The sequence below is a fragment of the Stegodyphus dumicola genome, chromosome 11 (genome assembly GCF_044657685.1).
Source record: "Stegodyphus dumicola isolate Sdum_Otavi_A_Nest chromosome 11, ASM4465768v1".
NCBI classification, from domain to species: domain Eukaryota; kingdom Metazoa; phylum Arthropoda; class Arachnida; order Araneae; family Eresidae; genus Stegodyphus; species Stegodyphus dumicola.
In genome coordinates this window covers 162984906-162990741 of record NC_140778.1, presented here as the reverse complement: position 1 = coordinate 162990741, position 5836 = coordinate 162984906, and the positions used below count along the sequence as shown (strand labels likewise).

General features: G+C 50.0%; 2 non-coding genes across 2 annotated transcripts; both read right to left on the bottom strand.

The window, feature by feature from the left end:
• Positions 1-1588: 1588 nt before the first annotated feature.
• LOC118198189 (5.8S ribosomal RNA) lies at positions 1589-1742 on the bottom strand. Its single transcript, XR_015044300.1, has one exon. It is a non-coding gene; the product is annotated as a 5.8S ribosomal RNA (ribosomal RNA).
• Positions 1743-2201: 459 nt separating this feature from the next.
• Positions 2202-4014, bottom strand: LOC118198244 (small subunit ribosomal RNA). The gene has a single exon (XR_004759730.1). It is a non-coding gene; the product is annotated as a small subunit ribosomal RNA (ribosomal RNA).
• Between the last annotated feature and the right edge of the window lie 1822 nt (positions 4015-5836).

Here is a 5836-nt window from a genome sequence, read left to right as displayed (position 1 = left end):
TCGGGTCCCAACGTGTACGCTCATACTCCGCCCAACCGAGGTAAATCGGAAAGGACGGGTCGTTGGTGCTCCTTGGACGCGAAAGCCCCAGGATCCCAACTCAGACGGCCTTCGCCGCCCTTTGCTTTCATTGCGCCTCTGGGCCTGATCAAGACCCATTGACTCGCGCACATGTTAGACTCCTTGGTCCGTGTTTCAAGACGGGTCGGGTGGGTGACCGATCTACTCGCCGCTAGCCGCCAGCACTCCCACGGGCACGACGTAGCTCATCAACGTCGGGACGGCACTGGCCCACTCAGTCAGAGAGTGCGACCGCACCATCAACGAACGCTTGCTGCGTTCTAATCCCGGCTCTCCTGCTAAAGGGAGGAGGCGGACATTGCATAGGGTCCATCCGGACCGCAAAAACCTCGGTCGGGCGACGAGACCGGACGAACAGGCTAACAACCGACGGCACAGCCGAAGCCACGCCACCGGCCACCTGCCAACGCACGTCCTTTAGTCCGTCGAGTCTTCCCAACCGGCTACGGCGTCCTCAGAGCGGGAGAAAATGCGTCGAGAACCGTAACCTGCACAGCCGACCCGGCCCAGTTCTGGGATCCGTTTTGGTCAGTCGGCCAGTGCTGCCACGGAAGCCCAACTGAATCCTCCCGCCACAGGATTTCGAGGGCCCACCCGTTTACCTCTGAGCAGTTTCACGTACTCTTGAACTCTCTCTTCAAAGTTCTTTGCAACTTTCCCTCACGGTACTTGTTTGCTATCGGTCTCACGGCAGTATTTAGCCTTAGGTGGAGTTTACCACCCGATTAGGGTTGCACTCCCAAGCAACCCGACTCCCAGGAGATCGCATCCGAAGGAGACCTAGCAGCTATGGGCCTCGCACCCGCTCTGGGTAACAGCCCCGGTCAGGGGGACTTGCTGCAGAGTCAACCTCCGGAACGCTCACTCCTATACGCCACATTTTCCAACACCCAAAGAGTGCGGAATTCGGCGCTGGGCTCATCCCGGTTCGCTCGCCGCTACTAAGGGAATCCCTGTTGGTTTCTTTTCCTCCGCTTATTTATATGCTTAAATTCAGCGGGTCGTCTCGTCTGATCTGAGGTCGACAATATAATTATTTCGTGCCCGTGTTATACACGAATTCTATAGTATCTTCAACCCTTACATCCAGCCATTTCGCACACCAAAGGCTCAGAGTATGGGAGACAATGCAATATTTCAGGCGCCCCTCCGACGCCATTCGGGGTATCAGTCCGATACCTTTCTCTCATATTAATCAAATCATTGCCAACTTGTATAATGATTTTCATTTTTATTAGATTTGATATTCATACCAATCTTATACCATCAATTTTTGCCACAAAGCCATTTGTCGTATAACTCATGTATACGCTTCTCATTTCATATTACTTACCAGAGGTCACGGCTTCCTCTACCGTCCTCGGTATCTTTATGCATCGTCTCTCCCGCCCTCGAGCGTCCTCTCAAATGGTGCGCTTCTCGGCCAAGGGGATACGAGACCTTAGGTCGACGGAGTTTGACGTCCGATACGACCAAGTAGGAGCAAGCTCCTTCGGCAAGTCTCATCCGACCCTCAGACAGGCGAGGTCCCGGGTATCACCCGAGACCGCAATGCGCGTTCGAAAAATCAGTGCTCAATGTGTCCTGCAATTCACACCAAGTCTCGCAGCTGGCTGCGTTCTTCATCGACCCGTGAGCCGAGTGATCCACTGCTCAGAGTTGTCATCTTTATTATATGGATCCCCGAGGGGTTCCATTTGCGTTCAAAAGTCTTATGAAAGAAATACCTCCCCTTGCGGGGAAGCACGGAGAAGCGTTCAATTCACGGAAAGTGACCCCACCAGAAGTCGACCGAAGTCGCGAGCTCTCCGTCGCTCTTCCTTCAGAGGGCCCCACCGGGATATCGTACCCGCGAGGCGGTCCACCAACTGTGGCGGTACTCATTAAACCTAGCATCGGACCCGAAAGTCCAACACCTCCCTCTTGTCGTCAATCTGCGACCGGGAAATTATACTAGGCACCTCGATGTGGGTACGAGACCACTTGGGATTTCAAAAATAAGCATTCAAAGTTTTTTTCTGTGCTTCCACGCCGCTCTGTGGCGCGCAGCACAGGGAAGGAAGGCGAACCCTCCTCCCCGAGTTTAACCAATGTTTTTGCCAGACGAATCTGACCATCGGTAATGATCCTTCCGCAGGTTCACCTACGGAAACCTTGTTACGACTTTTACTTCCTCTAAATGATCAAGTTTGGTCATCTTTCCGGCACGCCGACGCGACCCGAAAGCCGCTTCGAGAGCCAGTCCGAAGACCTCACTAAATCATTCAATCGGTAGTAGCGACGGGCGGTGTGTACAAAGGGCAGGGACGTAATCAACACGAGCTTATGACTCGTGCTTACTGGGAATTCCTCGTTCAAGGGGAACAATTACAAGCCCCTATCCCCAGCACGAAGGAGGTTCAACGGGTTACCCAGTCCTGTCGGACAGGGAAAGCACACGCTGATTCCTTCAATGTAGCGCGCGTGCGGCCCCGGACATCTAAGGGCATCACAGACCTGTTATTGCTCTGTCTCGTGCGGCTAAACGCCGCTTGTCCCTCTAAGAAGAACGTCCGACTCGAAGGATCGGAGCGTCTATTTAGTAGGCTAGAGTCTCGTTCGTTATCGGAATTAACCAGACAAATCGCTCCACCAACTAAGAACGGCCATGCACCACCACCCACAGAATCAAGAAAGAGCTCTTAATCTGTCAATCCTTCCTGTGTCCGGGCCGGGTAAGTTTTCCCGTGTTGAGTCAAATTAAGCCGCAGGCTCCATTCCTGGTGGTGCCCTTCCGTCAATTCCTTTAAGTTTCAGCTTTGCAACCATACTTCCCCCGGAACCCAAAAGCTTTGGTTTCCCGGAAGCTGCCCGGCGTGTCATTTGAGGAACACAGCCGGATCGCTGGCTGGCATCGTTTATGGTTAGAACTAGGGCGGTATCTGATCGCCTTCGAACCTCTAACTTTCGTTCTTGATTAATGGAAACATTCTTGGCAAATGCTTTCGCAGTAGTTCGTCTTGCGACGGTCCAAGAATTTCACCTCTAGCGTCGCAATACGAATGCCCCCGTCTGTCCCTCTTAATCATTACCTCGTATTCCGAAAACCAACAAAATAGAACCGAGGTCCTATTCCATTATTCCATGCACCATTATTCAGGCGTCACGCCTGCTTTGAGCACTCTAATTTTTTCAAAGTAAACTTGCCGGTCACCCAAGACAACCGGTGAAGATCATCAAAGGAAACCGGCTGGCTGTTCAGAACAGGCAGTAACCACCGGTAGGCGGACCACCCGTCTGGAACTGAGATCCAACTACGAGCTTTTTAACCGCAACAACTTTAATATACGCTATTGGAGCTGGAATTACCGCGGCTGCTGGCACCAGACTTGCCCTCCAATTGATCCTCGTTAAAGGATTTAGAGTGTACTCATTCCAATTACGGGGTCTCAAAAGAGTCCCGTATTGTTATTTTTCGTCACTACCTCCCCGTTCTGGGAGTGGGTAATTTGCGCGCCTGCTGCCTTCCTTGGATGTGGTAGCCGTTTCTCAGGCTCCCTCTCCGGAATCGAACCCTGATTCCCCGTCACCCGTTACGACCATGGTAGGCGCGTAACCTACCATCGACAGTTGATAAGGCAGACACTTGAAAGATACGTCGCCGGGACGAGCCCGTGCGATCAGCCCAAAGTTATACAGAGTCACCACATGATACGGACACGAGGTCCGATTGGTTTTGGTCTAATAAAAGCGCTCGTCCCCAGAGGGTCGGAGCTCTGCTGCATGTATTAGCTCTAGAATTGCCACAGTTATCCAAGTAGTAAGGTACGATCCAAGGAACCATAACTGATTTAATGAGCCATTCGCGGTTTCGCCTTAATACGGCATGTACTTAGACATGCATGGCTTAATCTTTGAGACAAGCATATGACTACTGGCAGGATCAACCAGGTAGCTTTTTTACGTTCATAGAACGTTCGAGCTGCGAGCAACTCGAATCCACCAATTTCTTAGCGCACACCTTGGAAAATGCGCTGGGAGCCGTTGTCCAGGCGGCTCCCTCTTTTATTTCATACGCACAGATTTATAATCTCGTGCTTTCGGTTATAATCTCGTGCTTTCGGTAGCGGTTCAAAACTCACTACGTCCTCCACGGCATCAGCGCCGGGAGGTGAGCCTTCGTGGGCATCGAGAGGCTATTTTTACTGCGTTGGACACAGATTCAAAAGGTCCCGTGTTTCAATTTTTATTATTACGGGTCTGGACGCCCAGCAACGGCACGGGGGCCGAGCTGGTCGCAGACTCGCTGTGAAAGTTTTCAGTTCTCAACCCCGTCTAGCGGCGAACACGAAGTTCCCGAAGACGAGGGGGGCCCTAGGGACAAGAGAACTACTACGCCGGTCCGCAGGAGGGTCGCACACTCCTCCATCACGAAAGAACTTCGCGATAAGTTGCGTGCAACCGGTCAAAGACGTTTCCCGACCGGAAGCGGTAGCCAGCTCAACAACCAGTCGGTATATCGTCCCTGCCCGCAGACCTTTCGCTGCGAAGGAACGGCTGTCTCCTTACCGTTCATTAAAAGCCAGAATCACGAGAGGAAACGAACGCACCACTCCCATGAAGAACTCATAGGAGCGCACAAACGAATCCGTCACGTCTGCTTTGCGGTCAGAGCGGTAGCCAAACCCTCGACCCCTCCACAGCCGTGCCCGTGAAGAGCTTTTGCGCCCAGGAAGTTCGCCGCCCAGCATCCCATATAAAGAGACGCCAGTGCAACGTTCCGTCACGAAATAGCTCTCAGTCGTAGCGGTACTCCACGCTTTTGCGATTGACCGTAACAACGTACGAGCCTCCGTGCCTGAGCGAGAATCGAAATACGACGCAACGCGCGCCTCGTTCGATCTCGTCAACCACTACCCCACATATAAGGTGGCGACAGTCATGTGCGCAAACAGGTTGTTTTTCAGGGTGACGGTAGCTCGGCATGCTTTCTCCCGACGTGGACCCCTCGCCGTGGTGTTTTTTTGCAAAAACGCTAATACGAACTTCTCGTTTCCCCGTGTGGGTTACGGTCGCTCTTCGGCTGTGTTTTTTTTTTTTGGACTTTGAAATATTTTCGCGATTTTCGGGACTTTGTCGTTTTTTCTCGCAGTTGGACTTAGTCATTTTCTCGCACTTTTAAATCTCGTACTTCGCATTTTTGGGAAATATTTTCGGCATTGAAAAACGCGATTTTTCGAAACTTAACCAAATTTTGTAGGAACGTTTTACGAAATGTGTGGACTTAGAAAATATCGAGCTTTTTTCGAAATAAGGCGAAATTTCGAAAATCGTTAATTAATGGTTAATTCGATTTAATTTCACATGTAATCGACTCTTATTTTATTGAAAAAAACATTGTGTGCGAAAAAACGGCGAAAATCGCTCATTTTAAACGCTAAAAATCGCCCAAACAAAATGTAAACAAACCACTCAAAACCTTTATTTTACGTATTTTCCACTAAATTTCTTTCTTATTTATAAGATACAAGGCCACTAAGTAACATTTTACCGAAACACCGGTCAAAAACACTTCAGAATTACCGAAAAAACGGCCGAATGCAAAATGTAAACAAACCATGTAAAATGTTAAATACGCGTCAATTCGAATTAATTTCCTTATTAGGGTACAGTACTAAGAATAAATAACCACATTTTATCAAAAAGAAGTTTAAAAAATTTCAGATTTAAGCATAAAATAAGATAATGCAAAATGTAAACAAACATTGTAAAATGC